Source organism: Papio anubis, chromosome 16 (genome assembly GCF_008728515.1).
Source record: "Papio anubis isolate 15944 chromosome 16, Panubis1.0, whole genome shotgun sequence".
In the NCBI taxonomy this organism is placed as follows: Eukaryota; Metazoa; Chordata; class Mammalia; order Primates; family Cercopithecidae; genus Papio; species Papio anubis.
Window position 1 is genome coordinate 37,218,687 of NC_044991.1, and position 17,491 is coordinate 37,236,177.

General features: G+C 40.5%; 1 protein-coding gene across 6 annotated transcripts in view; it reads right to left on the bottom strand.

Annotated features, from left to right (window-relative positions):
- KIZ (kizuna centrosomal protein) overlaps positions 1-17,491 on the bottom strand; it is a 119,229-nt gene that overhangs the window by 42,916 nt on the left and 58,822 nt on the right. The window lies entirely within an intron of this gene.

A 17,491-nucleotide genomic window follows, 5' to 3' on the forward strand; every position in this document is an offset into this window, starting at 1 on the left:
TGACTGTAATGGACTGAAACACAGGGAATACATGAAAATCCTTGAGTTCATCTACAAATAAATAAATAAAATTTAAAAAATAAAAATAAAAACCTTTGGATTCAGCCTTAAAAGGAAGGAAATCCTGTCACATACTACAACATAGATGAATCTTAAGGGCATTGTGCTAAGTGAAATAAGCCGATCAGAAAAGGACAAATGCTGTATGATCCCACTTACATGAGGTACCTAGAACAGTCAAATTCATAAAGACAGAAGTTGAATGGTTGGTGCTGGGGCCTGGGGGGAAGGGAAAATGAGGAGTTATTTAATGTGTATAGATTTTCCATTTTATATGATGAAAATGTTCTGGAGATCTGTTGTACAACAAAGTAAAGATATTTAACACTACTGAACTATACAGTTGAAAATGGTTAAGATGGCTAATTTTATGTTTTTTTAAACCACAATAAAGACAAAATAAAAATAAACTGTAAAACCTTTGGAGGCTGGTAGGGCAACAATTCATTATTCTGCAAATTGGTAAATAAAGAAATAGAATAAAGCATTTATCCTGCTTTTGTGGTCAAAAAATACATTTCAGAGTCACCAAGTAGCTGATAAGGAAAAGTTCTTCCAATAAACGCAGAAGAAATGATCAAATTAGAAAAGTCACCATTTTGTAAGTCCAAATTAATGAATGTATCTAGGAAATGGTCATAATGTTGTGAAAATTACATAATAGTAAACTTCTGTACTGGAGTCACCAACCTTCCGACATTTGAACCCACAGATCGGTCTTAGTATCACTAACCACGGGGTGACCACACATCATGTGCTGCCCAATTTTAAGTACCAGCACCACCCATGACATTTTCTTGCCAAAATAACTGGCCTGGAACTTAATCACACATTTGGATCTAACCACCAGTTTACAGGTAATAAAGAGTAAAGAGGAACTGGTTAAACATACCAACCAAATAGAGCATGTAAATTCTCCAGGATAAGTGACCCAATTCCTTCAACAAATCAATACTATAAAAAAAGGAGGGAGGGAATGTTACAAAATTAAAAGAGATTTCAGAGACATAGCCAATTGTAATATGTGGACCTTATTTGAACTCTGATTCAAACAAAACAAATATAGAAAAACATTTTTTCAGATAAGCAAGGCAAACTGACAAGGACTAGGTATTAGATAAACTGAAGAATTTTGTTGATTATGTTAAATGATAGTATTTTAAATCCTTATATGTTAGAGATATAAGTATTTGTGAGTGAAATGATATGTTGTCTGTTTTAAACTACTCAAGAAAAAAAGCGTTAGGGAAAGAGATAAAACAAGACTGATGAAATGTGAACAGTTGGTGGGTCTGAGTAATGGGTATGTCAGACTTCAAATGTTCAAAAATGTCAACGTAAAAAGTTAAGTGTATATTAGTGTCTGCAACTTACTTAGAAACGTATAAAAATAAGAGATTGATGGAAGGATGGATAAACAAATATGAGAGTGCAATAAAATGTCAGGAGTACAATCTGGGTGGTGTATATATGGATATCCACTGTATGATTCCTTTCACTTTTCTGTATGTTTGAAAAATTTCATAATAAAATCTCTGGAAAAAGAAGTAAGTCTAGGTACAGTTCAGAACCTTCCTTAATAAATCTTAATTGTTATAACTTGTGCCTGACCTAACCCTATTTTTTCAGGACTTGAATAAAGTGAGATGAATCATTGGAATCCTTTGATTCTAAGGCTTCTGACTAGTTTGATAGAAAGACCTTTCAGCAACTTGCCTTTCTTGGTTACCACCGTACCTCAATGATGTCATTAAACTACCCAATTCCTTTGTTTTGACCTTTGCATCTATATTTGGTTTCTTAACAGACTGCCCTGCTGGGAAAATGCACTGACTAGTCATCAGCAAATTCTAGCCCATTCAGCAGGTATATTTATTATAGTAAGTAAGTCAACTATGCTTCTTGCTTGAAAGCAAGTTTAATTAGGATAAATTAAATTAGTTAAACAGCTAAGTGAGTCAAATTATCAACTGAGTCAAATTATCAAAGAACAGTCCCTCTGGTGTCTAATACACATGATTTTCTGAAGTAGCAAAACCAAGACAAGACTCTTGTTACTAATACACCACCCAATTGCATCTACCCTTTGGGTCCTAGCATGAAAAACCAGCTAAGGTTTCCTATAATTATTATACTTATTTCCCACATAAGGACAACATTGATTAATTGACTTGCGCAAGTCAAACAGAAAATCAGCTGTTGAAGGAGGTACAGCACCTAGGGTTTGTGACTTCTGAACAACTAAGGCAACCCTTAAAGCACAAAAGCAAGCTGACTTGCAGATTTCTTTTGGGATAGATCAGGTAAGAAGTGCAAGAGCCATGGCTTCCTTAAATGGAGCTTTGCCCATGGCTCTACAAAAACATACCACAGTGATAATGAGTGTGCGTTAAACAGCATCCCCAGTCACAACATATACAGCAATTCTAACTGTAGCAGAACATAATGCTGACAGCAGAAAACATTCCTGACTTCTTTATCTGGCTCTAAAAAATGATTGTGGTAAAGAAACAGTTTTGAAGACTCCAGATATTAATTTTAAAATTTGTGGTGGTCATAAAGAAGGATCATTTCTTATGGAAGACTGATTTACACATAACTGTAGATCAATAGTCATGTAAAACACAACCTTTCATAATGGAAATCAATGCTCTATTATGAATGCTGAGAAAGTCTAACAATCGTTAGTCTAGTAGGCGCAGACATCATGGCTTATCACCCATAATCGCAGTTTGGTAGCCTAGGTTAAGAGAGTCACAAAATGAATCCTTTTTTTAAACAACTCAGTTTGCACAGAGAATTATAAATGCATATATCCTTCCCATGCTACACACCACAACTGTGGTTTATGCCAAATAGTATATAAGCAGATACAAAAGGCAGTGAGAAAGAAACGGGAGATTCGTTAAAGAGCCTTCTAAGACAGAATCACCAAATGACCTAGAGAGCGTAGAAGGACTCCTCCCAACCCAGCTTCTTCCACTACATTGTAAAGGATTATTTTAAGACTGGTTTTTATTCTGCATGATAAAAATTGCAAGAGGGTTTTCTTGCATTGTCCTTTACTGCCTTAGGTTGAAAAGCTACTGACCAGGAAGGTCATTTCCAGCATTTCCCATAGGTTCAAAATTACTAGTACAGATGCAGAAGGTAATGTAAAAACACAGCCACTTAATCCAGTGACGTTTTCTTGTGACAAGGTCCCTTTAAAGACTATTATCCTGATTTCCATCCACCCTTTGAGAGAATCCAGTGTGTGCTATATTTAAGCGGAATCCTCTAAATATCCTCCCTATTTATATTTTTAACATAAAACAGCCTAAGTGGCATATGACAGGTGAGGAAGACGGCGCTATGTGTAGGCTAAGCAGACCCAAAGCCACTCACTCGCTCGGCCAGCCAAACAAGGTCCCTTCAGAGGGGCTTTCACAGACATGCATCTACTGACCACTCCTGAGTAATAATCTGTTCTCCGCTAGTAAACAGTGCAGATGTATTTTAATAAGAGGATTGCAACTTTAATAAGAGGATGTCAAGCCAGTAAGACTTGACTTGCTTTTCATAGCTGCCACCCCAGGTAGCAGTCCTGGAAGCTGATGAAGGACAGCTTCTCTGTGAGCTTCAAGGTCTTCTTTCAGAATGTCACTGTGATTACAGAGCCTATAAAATAAAAAAGGTGCTGCAGGAGATGCTTATTTAAGCACAGATCGTCAGCTTCTAGAATCTATGGTGGTTCTTCATGGTTTACTGAAATATATCTGTAACATAATCTGGACATTAAAATGCAGCAGCTATACTGTCTCTCAACAAAGATATAAAATGGGGCAGTTTGAAAAACTTGTTTGTGTGTATGCGGCAATTTTAAATCCATCAGAGGAAGTAACTTTTAACCCTTTGTTGACTTTAATGATGTTCAAATCCACAGCTGGGCAATCTCGTTCCACATTCCACCTGAATGATAGGTATGCTAGATAATCTTAACAGCAGAAAGGGCTAATTTTATATTGTCAATCATAACAAAGTTAGATCCCCACAACTCATATGAAATTTACTTAAATTGTTACCGCTAAGAAATTGAAAACTTCTGGCTGAAGTATAGGTTACGTCCTCTATTTCCAAATGTAGAAAAATGACTATTATTTTTCCATTCAGATCCTATTGCAGTAAAATTTTCTTTATTCTTAATCAGGATAGGAAGGTATGGAAAGAGGGATTTATCTTTTATTATCTATATCCAGTCTATTGAGTAAGTGATAAGAGTCTAAAAATTTGGTCACTGTTTTAGGTTAGGTCTACCATTGTATCACAGTAGCCTTCAAACAGATTGGTTAGTTCCCATCTTTAAAAAAAATGTCTATTTTGGGGGATGCATGATTCTAAAAAGCTATAGGAGAAGATATAAAAGACAAAACAGTGTTTCTACTTTAAAGGAGCTGTTCACATTTGTAGTTAGGAAAATTCAACACATACCCCAAAAAGAAAATGAAGATTAGTTACAAAGCAACTTATAAATCAATATGTTATTTGCGAAGTACTAATTTGTAAATAGCACTACAGTTGGTGAAGTTACTGGACCTAGTTGATGACTATGTGCCTGATGTGATAAGGATGAAGGAGACGTGGTCTGTTGGAGGGTGAGTGACAACTGCAGACTCAGGCCTACCCCTACTGTGAAGTGTATCTTTATGCTGGGAAGGAAGTAATAAAAGGCTCACAGGATTCAAGTGCTATTCCTGACTCTTATCCACACTGTTGGTGCTCCAACTCCTTGCCAATTCCCAAGCTTCTGTTTAAACTCTAAGCCTGGATTCTTAGTTCTTATAGTTCAGACCCTGAGTTGGGTCCTTCACTCCTGGGTTCTGCTGTCCCAAAGCTTCCAGACTTCAGGCCCATCTGACTTATAGTACCTGTAAATACCTCTTACTGCCTAGGCAAAATCTGGATCCTAATTCTTCCTGGAAGACTCTATCTTGTCATCACTCAATTCCCAGAACAACACCTGCCCTTAAGAGGTTCTCCCAATGGTGAGCCAATTTCAGGGCAGTAAAAGAGAGCCTGTAATCAATGGTGAGAGGCACAGGGCAGGCCATCAGACAATCAGGAATTATGAAGCAGTGAAGACACAGAAAGATCACTGGAGGCCCAGGGGCTTCACTGAGGAGGAGGAATTTGAGCCAGGCAGGTTTTACGGAGGAAGGGAGATGACATTTGAAACTAAGGAGAGACAAAGGCAAAGGTGATGGGAAATGGCAGGGTAAGAGTGGTGTGGGGACCAGCAAGGGAGACAAGTTTGGCTGGGTAGGGGCTGCTGCTGGTGATAGTAGGATAGCAATGGAAAATTAAATTCAATATGAAACTCTGGAAAGAATACAGCAACAGGCTTGTGGATTTCTGAGTCATTGCTGGTTTCTCGAAAGCAGTGTTTTTCAGAGGGTTAGCCTGGCAGCCCTGCAAGGATGGAGTTGGTGAGGAGAGAGACCTCAGGCCCAGAGACCAGTCAGGAGACTGACCTTGTGTTGTAGGTGGCAGAGGAAGAGCAGGTAAGTAGGTGAGGCAAGGGAGGAAGAAACAGTGTTTTACTGCTCACCTGGGGAGCACTCAGCTGCCTACAGGAAAGGTAACTGAGACCACGCTGGCTGCTGGTGGGGTGGGGCTGTGGAGAGCTGGGGCCAGTGCCTCCATCAAAAGTTCCCTCTGGGGAGTGTGTGTCCTAGTGAACCTAGATCTTCTCAGTTTTTAAGAAAAGCTGGAAGTTTATAATCACTAGTTTTGTTTTTATTTAACAGCTCCTAGTTTTTAAAATGTGGTGACTAATTCAAAAGGTTGCCTATCCACTGACGGGACAAAGAGAACCCATCTGCAGGCCAAGGTAGGCCTGCGGCCACCAGCTTATGATCTCCAAGTTTAGATTCCCTTTAGTCCCACTTCTCAAACCAGGATGCAAACCTGCAGCAAGGACCATGGCTTAAAGTTTTGGATATCCTCTAAAAGGTTAGTACTGTGCAATACTGGAAACTGGCTGACACTCCATGGTGCTGGTGGATGCTGCAGTGGGAGCAGATTCCCTCCCTGGGAAGGTGTATTTTATCTTTGCCATGCTTAGGAATGGTGACAACAGAAAGCAGACTGACTTTTAGTGGTCTTATCATTGTTTTTAAATTCTTGCATAGAATGCACCTACTTATTACCAGAATCTGCACTCCTCCAACATCCCCTTACTACCACCATGGTGTGCATGCCAGTGCTTAGTAATGCTTGATTGTCCTGCCAGAACAAATGCCAGATAACCTTTGTTCTTTGCAGATCTTATCAATCTAAGTGTCAGGCTTACTTAGACTAGCTCAGCTCATGACCCTCTAGAAGCTTCCCTGACTACCTTACTCATAGGGATCTTTCTTATCCCTGCATTCTTTAGCACAAATGAGACACCATCTTACCTTCTTACCTTGTGCTATTCCATAGTTAAGTCATCTCTGCTGAGTCTTCTCAACAAGAGCAAAAGCCTGGTGAGAAGAGCAACTGTACTTCTGAATTTTTTACTTTTATTTCTCATAGCATTCAGCACAATGCTGAGCACATAACTTAATGATACCACATGTCGAATGACAAGCTGAAACTTAAGCCCAGATAAAAGAAATTCATATGACACACTTATCTTTACAGTTTTTTTGTTTGTTTGTTTTGTTTTTTTATAAAAATGAGATGGGGTCTTGCTTTGTTGCCCAGGCTGGTCTCAAACTCCTGAGCTCAAGTGATCCTCTCACCTTGGCCTCCCGAAGTTCTGGGATTACAGACATAAGCCACCACATCTGGCTGACAGTATTTTTCTAATGGTTGTTGTTACAGCAGTCCAGGGTTTCCCCCTTGGTATTGGGTGATCAATCAGCTGGCCACAAGCACTCTGCACCACGCTTATGATCTACTCTAACTCGGAACTTTCTCTGACTAAAAGATGAGCTGGTTTATGCTGAGGATTTCTAACAGTGCTCTTCCCAGATAGCAGACTTTAGTTTATAAAATATTCATCAGTTATTTTGCTGAAAAGAACTCAACTAAAGAATTCAAACACTGTATGGAATTAAATATTAAAGACTATGGGTCATAAAAACACGGAAACTATTTTAGAACTCAAGACCTCAATTCCTTTTTCTATGTGCATTCCTGCCAAAATCATTCCAGCTAGAAGACACTGGCCTGAGGAATCCGTGTCCAGTCTCTGGCACCAACATGCTAGCCCTACCATCACCTTGTTCTCTGTCAGATCTGGCAGGTGGAGGAACCCGCTGAATGGCAAGTAACTCGTGGACACAAATGGCACTTTAAAGATGCATAACTTATCCAACAACAGTTAAAGCAAGTAATAAATGTAAAAAATTTGGCCAAATTAAAAATAATTGCTTTCTAGCTTCATTTTCAGTCACACAGAATTTAGGAGACAACTCCACTCCAGGCTATTGGGAACACTGAAATTAAGGTACAGGGTTTTTTAAAGTGAGTAAGAGAGAAAAGGTGCTATGCTCAGAATTGCAAACTGAGAATTACTTCTTGGTAGAAATGACCCTGTATGAGGGCTACAGAAAATAAACTTTTCCTTAACCCTACCAGATAACTTTTACGTATTCCTGACAGTGTTATCTTTTTGGTGAGTTAGATTTTTGTGTTTCAGTTGCAGCACAGTAAGCTTGATTTGCAGATTTTATTTTCTCCAAGGAATAGCAATCTCAAAATGGTGTGGTGATCTCTGATCATAAGTAGTAACAAGTTTGCCAACATTGGGGCTCAGAAGCTGATATCCCAAAATACAGCATTTTGAAATGCTGGGCTGAAGCAGGGATGCAAGGTCTCTCTGATCTTCCCTCCCCCACTCTCCTTCCTGTCTTTCAATTCTCTGTCTCTCCCAAAGCACAGGATGCAATTGTTCTCTGAAGTTCCCTTATCTGTCTAAAGTCTGAACCTGCTGGAAGAAGAAAACAATCACCTATGGTCCCTTCTCTGAATTTTTATTAACTTAACTTACACTGCAGGAAGGACTAAGTCTGTCAACACACCTGGACAGACTTCCTCACAAACCACTGTCTACTCTGCAGGCCAAACAGACTTTGTCCCAGGGCACTATATGTTCAAGTCCATTCGTTTTCCCCTAAAAATCATTTACTATCCCCCAAATTGCCACCTTTCCCCATCTCCCCTCCCCTATGAAGAAGGGTAAAAAAGTATTCATACCCCAGTGGGTTACTGGGTAATCATTCTCCTGTAATTCCCCTGTGCCGTGCATATCAAAACAAATTTTCCAAGTCTTTTCTCCTATCAATCTGCCTTTTGTCAGTTCATTTTTCAGGGAAACTTATACTTACATAATTTACATATTCCTTTTTAGAAGTTTTACAAAATGTTGTTACTGTATTTTTAGTGAGACTGAAGAGTCACAGAGCACTGGCATTGATCACATCCAGAATAAAATTTTAGGGAAGGAAATTGTATTTCAAAAGAAGCAAGTCAGGCATGGTGGCTTTAGCCTGCAGTCCCAGCTACTCAGAAGGGGGAGGCAGGAGGATCACTAGAGCCCAGGAGTTGGAGTCTAGCCTGGGCAACATATTATAACCCAGTTGCTAATAATCAAACAAAATAACACCCTCCCCACCGCAAAAAAAAAAAAATCCTGAAATGAACAACAAAATAGTGTCATTTGGAGAGGTGGTCCCTAAGTGATGAACATGTAATTCAGGAATACCCTGTATTCAGAAAGCTGGGAAGAGGCAAGGCAGCCAACCTTTGTTTCCAATTTCAATTGTTTTCCAGTGACACAGAAAAACTGGCTAGGAAACTCAGCTTCTGTCTTCTCATGGGTTTGGCCCTACCTTCCGTCCTGCTCCTGCTCCTTGGAGCCCTGGGTTTCCCTTCTTCCAAACCCAGTGTACCCTTCCCTGCCGGCAGGACTTGGGGTTGGACAGTTCCCAACAAAGAGGGTTTGTGACTGGAATAAACTAAAACATTCTCGATAAGGGAGTTCCGGGCTGCTTTACTGCCTTCTCTCACTAAACTCCTTTTACTGGTATACTGGTAACAGTCTGGGGCTGCTTTTTCTTTTCTTTTAAACAACTCCCACCTCCTCTCCAAAAAACAAAACAAACTTGTTGGTTACCTCATATACTAAAAATTCTTTTCAGGTACAAATCAACTAAGGTAGGTTCCTTTCTGGATGCTTCCCCACTCTGTTCTCTTTTAGCAAGTATACAAAGACACATTAAAGCAAAATGAACAGGCTTCCTTATTTCATAGTTATTTTAATTTTTAAACCATGATGATTTCTTTAGCCTCTGTGAGGATCAATGAACATCCAGTCACTGCCTCAAAATTTTCCAAAGTTAAAAAACAAAACATAATTTAGTTGTGGTTGCTTTCTTGGAATACAAAGCCTTTGCTGTGGCTCACCTCCCTAGGAATGCCTGGCCTGGCTTTCCCCATAGGCTCAAAACAACCTTTCCTGGGAGTCCCCCAAAAGCCCTTCCACCCAATGCATGCAATTTCTTTAATGTTTCTTGAAAGAGCAATATTTATTTATAAACAGTTGTGTCTACTTTCCTTCTGCCTGGCATGTCTATTACATGGAAAACTTGCAGGCTGCAAAGTCTGTTTAAATTATATTTACTATCCTGACTACTCTCAGCAACCAAGACAATTCTTCTTACTCCACGTGCAATATCACTAAATTCAGCGGCTAATACCATGCCTGAGATGGATACCTAGTACTTGTTGAATAAATGAACAAATGCTTTATGAGGGAAAAATAGTAGAACTAGTGATAAGGTGGTCATTAAAATGTCCCAAGCTTTGTTTTCATTCCAACCAAGCATTCCAAACTCCATCAGTTTTCATCCACTTAATGTAGTTTTAATACCCTCTCTTCCTGCCATGCTTCTGACCTGCCAGTTTCCCTCCCTGTCCACCTCCCTGCTCCTCCATCTTACAATCAGAACTCACTCAGGCCTAGGCTGAGCATCTGAAACTGATATGTAGTTCCAGCTTTACATTATGAAAAGACAATTTCATCTATTGTCTATTGACAGGGCAATTCTAAACATAAAAAGGCTTTGATCTTTAAAAACATATGGTCTGGATAGAAAAAGATTACTTTTAACACTATCACGTTCTGGTTGTGGTTTTTGCATATAATTCCCAAGGAAATTTGTTGCTTACAATAAACAACATTTAAAACCCTCCTAAGACCAATGAAAATTTTTACTTGAAACAGATGTAGAAGAATGCATCCAGGTACCAAATACTCAAGGACCACAACTGCTACAAAATATAATGAATGAACCAAAGCAGACTATTGCCTGCCAACTTGCCTGAGAGGCTAATTCAGTATTTGTGGCATACCAGTTATCCCAAAGCAATTTAGCACCCTCATCAATAAGATAAATCTCTAGTGACTCTCCCATCCACAGGTACACAAATTCAACTGGGAACCAGAGAGGTCTGTAGAAGCTCTACCTCCATAAGGATGCAAATTAAGATTTAAACAGCGTAACAATTGGCTAGCGCTAATCCTTTTACAGAGGTGTAAATGGCTATTGAGAACTGAATTCCGGGCTGCCAGCTTTTGTTAAGCAGCATTACAGGCAAATTTCACCCAAGAGCAATGCCCAGCCATCAACTCTGAGGACTACTGATAAAATACTTTAATAAAGCCAGTGCAATTTGCTTGTTTTGATATCACGTTTCTTGGCCATAAATCTAAGCATGTAACTAGAAACCACATCAAGAATTAGTGTCCTGGGAAAATAAACTGGAAGCGACTATCTCAAGTCTGACACCCGATGGCTGGAACAGCTGTATGTGAGGCCACAGCGAAGTTTGTATACAGGGTTTTGTTTGCCACACAAAACAGTTGTAGAAAGGACAAACACATACATAGTTAAACAGCATTTTTCTTTTAAAGGGCTGTCTTACAAAACCTGTGTTTTGGTGGCTACCTCAGTCTCCATTGTGCAGCCCCCTGGGTGGTCCCTTCCAGGGGGCCACTTGAAGGGAGCACAATGCCAAAAAGGAGGGAAGGAGGGGATAGCAACACAAAGGCCACCAGAGCGGGGCGACCATGGCAGGCTGTAGACCAGGGGTCAGCAAACAACGCTCCTTCTCTTTACCCAGGAAACAAGGGCTCCTTCTCTTTACCTGGAAACAGTGTGATGAAGCTGACAGCTTGAATTATGGGCTACATTTGGTAGGGCACTGTCCATCTGCACTAAGGTCCTCTTCATTGTAGTACAGGCTGCACAAGCAAAACCCTTGCCTTTTCCCCACTCAGGCCTCTAAACAGACCTCATCATTCTGTTACATTTGAACGTTCAGAACTAACCCCCTCCCATGTGACTTTTTAAAAAAGTTTCTTAATGAAGAGCCGGAAGGCCTGGGAGAATTTTTAATAGGTATTTCCCTCTACCCTTAAAGACAGAACCCATCACACATTTTTTCCTCCACCCTTAAACTGCCTGAACCCATCACCCATTTTTAATAGCCAAGAATCATTTGTTATGGTGGCAGACATCCTTTATGAAATGAGTAACATTCTCTCTTTCACAATTCTATGGATCCCAAACTTAACCCTTTTAACAGAACAGGGGTTCTGTTTTTTTTCAGGTTGAAAAAAATCCTCCTGGCTGGGCGCAGTGGCTCAAGCCTGTAATCCCAGCACTTTGGGAGGCCGAGACGGGCGGATCACAAGGTCAGGAGATCGAGACCGGGCAGGTAAAGATTGGGAAAATTTACTCTTACTTCCCTAGGTTTCCTTCAAATCAGCACCGATACAAAGGTGTAGTCACTAGGGTACTGGCTGAGTTCTCCAACTGAGATGTATAAACAGCACGCAGGATGGTGGCTCATGCCTCTAATCCCAGCACTTTGGGAAGCCAACGTGGGAGGACCGCTTAAACCCAGGAGTTTGAGACCAGCTGGGCAACACAGCAAGACTCTGTCTCTTAAAATAAAAAACAGGCCAGGTGTGGTGGTTCATGCCTGTAATCCCACCACTTTAGGAGGCCAAGGCGGGCAGATCACAAGGTCAGGAGATTGAGAACATCCTGGCTAACACGGTGAAACACTGTCTCTACTAAAAATACAAAAAAAAAAAAAAAAAAAAAAAAATTAGCCGGGCGTGGTGGCAGGCACTGTAGTCCCAGCTACTTGGGAGGCTGAGGCAGGAGAATGGCGTGAACCTGGGAGGCAGAGCTTGTGGTGAGCCAAGATCGCGCCATTGCACTCCAACCTGGGTGACAGAGCGAGACTCTGTCTCAAAAAAATAAATAAAATAAAATAAAATACATAACAGATCTCCAGGGCTTACTATGGAGCCAGCTACCTAAAGTGACTGCTTTAAATATCTACTAAAGAAAAAAAAAAAAAAGAATGTGGAGGGTGTAGGGGCAGAAGGGGTGATCCCTTTCCTCCTCATCATAAGGGTCACAGTCAACACCCTTATAACAAACAGGTTAACAAAAGAAAACACAACAAATTTTATTTGATCATTGTTTTCTGTGACATGGCAGCCTTCAGATTGAAGACCTAAGGATATTGAGAAGACTGTCCATTTTTATGCTGAAGTTCAATGAAGAACAGACAATCGTGTAGAACTGTGCTTAGCCAAGAAGGGTATGTATGACTGAATGCTAACAGACTGAGTGCGGAAACTCAGCCAGGCCTGTCTGTTCATTCTTCTTGGCGTCTCTGTGCGGTGTTCCTTCCTCCCTGGTACCGGGCAGGACCCTTTCTGAAATGGGGAGTCTTACGACTCACAATCAAACAAGGTAGGTTAAAGAATTTCTTTACGGCCAATTCCACCACAGAAATACAGGAGGGAAATTAGAGTAACATTTTTAGGTTTTATGGCTGGCTTTGGGGAAAATGGGTTCAGGTTTTTATGATCCACTTTGAAGAAAAGGAATTCTAGTTTCTACAGCTTATCTCTGAGAAAATGAGGCTGAGGTACAGGAGAGTGGGAGAAGATCAGAGAAAAACTTACTTCTGAGGCCTTCCCTTTGGGGTGTCATTTTCTGAGGCCCAATGAGGGTAAATGTCTTATTATCATACAACTTTATGCCTTCCCCAAATTACAATTAGGCTCTGTATTTTCAAAAAGTTTTAAAATACTACAAACACATCAAAAAGAATTTACTAGACATTATAATCAGTTCTATCATTAAACTCTAGAGGGTAAATGATGATGATGAAAAGGTATCTGGTATTGTCAAGGTAGAATCATCTTTGTGAGGATTAAAGGCTGACGCAGGACCATAAAACAAAACATCAGACTCTGCTGTGTTGTTCCATGTCTGTCCGTCTGCTTATATTCATATACACACATGTGTGTTTAAGAGAGGAGACAAGGAGGCTCAGACTGGGCTGGTGAGGGTTACACTAGGTGAGTGGATTCGGGGAGAAGGGAAACCAGAGGGCACGAATGGGACAGGCTTACTGAAGTTTGGCTCAGGCCATGTTGAGACCCTGCAATAAGCTGCCATGTCACTTCTCTAGGATAAGTGAGTCTCCACACAGGCCAATTTAGTCTGATGAATGGGAATGGGTCTAGTACAGAGTTATCCTCCACTGAAGGGGTACTCAGATGAGTAGGGTAGGCCCCATCCTGGGTTCTTACTCTGCTGGGGGTCCATTTCTGTGATAACAGTGAAATGCCTGGTTTATGAACATCATGCCTCCTGCTCTCTGAGCATGGTAGATATCAAATACAGGACTGCTGAAAGGATTGGGCTGGTTTTCTGTTGGACCCTCAGAGGATCAATATAGGTTGAGTATCCCTCATCTGAAATGGTTGGGAATTTGGATTTTGAATTTTTTCAGATTTTGAATTGTGTTTTTTTATTTTTATTTTTTGATTTTGGAATATAAGCATCCCAAATCTGAAATGCTCCAATAAACATTTCATCATGTTGGCACTCAAAAAGTTTCAGATTTTGGAGCATTTTGGACTTTGGATTTTAGGATTTGGGATGCTCAACCTGCCCTGTATTAAACTGAAGACGCTGAATCAATTAATTATTCAAGTGCTTGTTCGTCTAAGAAGCTGCTAAGAGGAAGTCAAAGACAAAAAGAAGAAATAAGAAACATAAAAGTGCACAAGAACAAGTATTATGAATGGATACATGGATTAAGTCTGGAGGAAGGGCATGCGGGATGTAAGCAAGAAAACAACAAAAGCTAACTGGCTCTCCTAGGACAGCCTGTTAGATTTGAGTTTGTTTTCTTTACTGTAGTGATTCTCAGATATATTTTAGTAGAATTATTCTACATTTGAGTAAAGTGGTCTTTTCTAAGTTCTTAGGAAAATTAATCTTCGTAATTTTGAGAAACTTTCCAAAATTGGTTTAGTAAAGTTTTGGCATCTGCTATCTAGTTTGCCTACTAGAAGATAATAAAATGAATGAGAGTACCGAATGAAAAATAATGGAAAGTATGGAAGTAGCTGGGAACCAGATGCAATGACCTCTTTTGTCAGTGTAGAGTTTAGGGGATGTCAGATAAGCATGTCCCAATTCCAGGTAAGTGGACTTTTCAAAGCAGAAGAAACGGATTCCAAGTGTACTCAAGATTACAGATGCCAGCCTGTAATCACGCTCCTAAAACAACCATGCCCAGTCCAGTCCATAACATAGACATCATATGTCCATGTGATGTGTGACACAGCTGATCAGTAAGGATCATCAGTCTCATGACCAGAAATTCTTTTTGGGATTTGGTTATCCTGGAAAGTGGTGCTTTTCAATGTTTAAGGTGGCAGAACACCTGAAATTCACAAAAATTTTTGCCACGAAGTATTAATATATTCCATTTATCACACAAATTAGAACACTTTTTACTAGTAAACAATAAATATATGCATACAATATAAAAATCAAACCATTAACATACATGTCCATGATTCAAAAATTTGTCGAGATCAGCTACTTCCACTTTCCCTTACTTTTCATTTGGTACTCTCATTCATTTTATTATCTTCTAGTAGGCAAACTATATAGCAGGTGCCAAAGTTTTAGTAAACCAATTTTAAGAAGGTTCTCAAGATTACAAAGATTAATTTTCCTATGAACTTAGAAAAGACCACTTTACTCAGATGTAGAATAATTCTAGCAGGGCATGGTGGCACATGTATGTAGTCCCAGTTACTCAGGAGGCTGAGGCAGGAGAATTGCCTGAACCTGGGAGGTTGAGGCTGTGGTGAGCCAAGATGGCACCACTGCACTCCAGCCTGGGCAACAGAGCAAGACTCTGTTTATTTTTTTATTTTTTTATTTTTTTTGAGACGGAGTCTCGCTCTGTTGCCCAGGCTGGAGTGCAGTGGCGCAATCTCGGCTCACTGCAAGCTCCACCTCCTGGGTTCACGCCATTCTCCTGCCTCAGCCTTCCGAGTAGCTGGGACTACAGGCACCCGCCACCATGCCTGGCTAATTTTTTGTATTTTTAGCAGAGGTGGGGTTTCATCGTGTTAGCCAAGATAGTCTTGATCTCCTGACCTCATGATCCACCCACCTCGGCCTCCCAAAGTGCTGGGATAACAGGTGTGAGCCATTGCGCCCAGCAAGACGAAAGAAAGAAAGAGAAAAAGAAAGGAAGGAAGGAAGGAAGGAAGGAAGGAAGGAAGGAAGGGAAGGAAGGGAAGGAAGGGAAGGAAGGGAAGGAAGGGAAGGAAGGAAAGGAAGGAAAGGAAGGCAAGGAAAGAAAGGAAGAAAGGAAGAAAGGAAGAAAGAAAGAAAGAGGAAAGAAAGGAAAGAAAGAAAGGAAAGAAAGAAAGAAAGAAAGGAAAGAAAGAAAGGAAAGAAAGAAAGAAAAGAAAGAAAGAAAGAAAAAGAGAAAGAAAGAAAGAAAGAAAGAAAGTTGTTATTAAAAGAAAGAAAGAAAGAAAAGTGAATAGAAAGAAAGAAAGAAAGAAAAGAAAGAGGAAGGAAGGGAAGGAAAGTGGAAGGAAGTAGCAGAAGCATGAAGGATGAAGGCTGGCTGAAGGAAGGAAGAAGGAGGTGTGGAAGGAAGGGGGCTGGGTGCGGTGGCTCACGCTTGTAATCCCAGCACTTTGGGAGGCTGATGTGGGTGGATCACTTGAGGCCAGGAGTTCGAGAGACCCTGGCTTGAAACACATGGTAAAACCCCAGGTCTCTACTTAAAATACAAAAATTTTCAACAGGCATGGTGGTGGCCACTCAGAATCCCAGTGTTTCTTTACTGGGGAGGCTGAGGCAGGAGAATTGCTTGAACCCGGGAGGCAGAGGTTACAGTGAGCTGAGATCGCGTCACTGCACTCCAGCCTGGGCAACGGAGTGAGACTCGGTCTCAAAAAAAAAAAGTAGAATAATTTTACTAAAATGTATCTGAGAATCACTATAGTAAAGAAAACAAATTTGAAACTAGTACTGTTTTCAGATTTAAAAACACATTTCCAGTCCATCAAAATGACAAACAAATCAAAATGAATTTACACTGAAAAAGGTAAACTGTCAGAAAAAAAGTGAGAAAAATAGTTGAAAGCCATAAAAGATAGGGGATTCAGAACTATTCCTCACATCTCTTTTGTAGGTTAAGGTAATATTCTAAGGCTTGCAACCCAAATTCAAAACAGATTCAGTATAAAAGTATAGAAAGCATGTACCTGCGCGCGCGCACACACACACACACACACAATTATTTTTTTCCTTTTCTTGAGACAGGGTCTTGCTCTGTTGCCCAGGTTGGAATGCAGTGATGCAATCATAGCTCACTGTATTTCCCAACTCCTGGGCTCAAGCAAGCCTCCCACCTCAGCCTCCTGAGTAGCTAGGATTACAGGTGTGAACCACCATGCCTGACTAATTTATTTTTATTTTTATTTTTATAGAGCCAAGGTCTTGCTATGTTGCTCAGGCTAGTCTCAGTCTCCTGGCCTCAAACAATCCTCCTACCTCAGCCTCCCAAAGGGCTGGGATAACAGGCACGAGCCATGACACGAGGCCCCAGGAAACATTAAAGTCTTATTTCCTGCTTAACTTTCAAGTTTTAGTGTGTCTCATTCACCTGGCCTATCTGCAGACACTTTTCCCTCACTGAAGGGAAGCTTTCCCACTCAGTTATCAAGCTTGAAGATTCTTTGTCAAATCCCACCTTAAAACAAACTTAGTTTTTCCAAAAGTCTGTCACTAGAAGCTCAACTACTATTCTTCAAAGGTGAGAACTGTAAGTTAAAGAGAATTAAAGGGAAAGTATGCCGCAAAGAACTAAAGAAGGAAGAATGAAGTGGGCAACAACAGGTAGAAATGAAGTCAGGGGACCGGGTGCGGTGGCTCACGCCTGTAATCCCAGCACTTTGGAAGGCCGAGGCAGGTGGATCGCCTGAGGTCAGGAGTTCGAGATCAGCCTGGCTAACACAGTGAAACCCCATCTCTACTAAAAATAC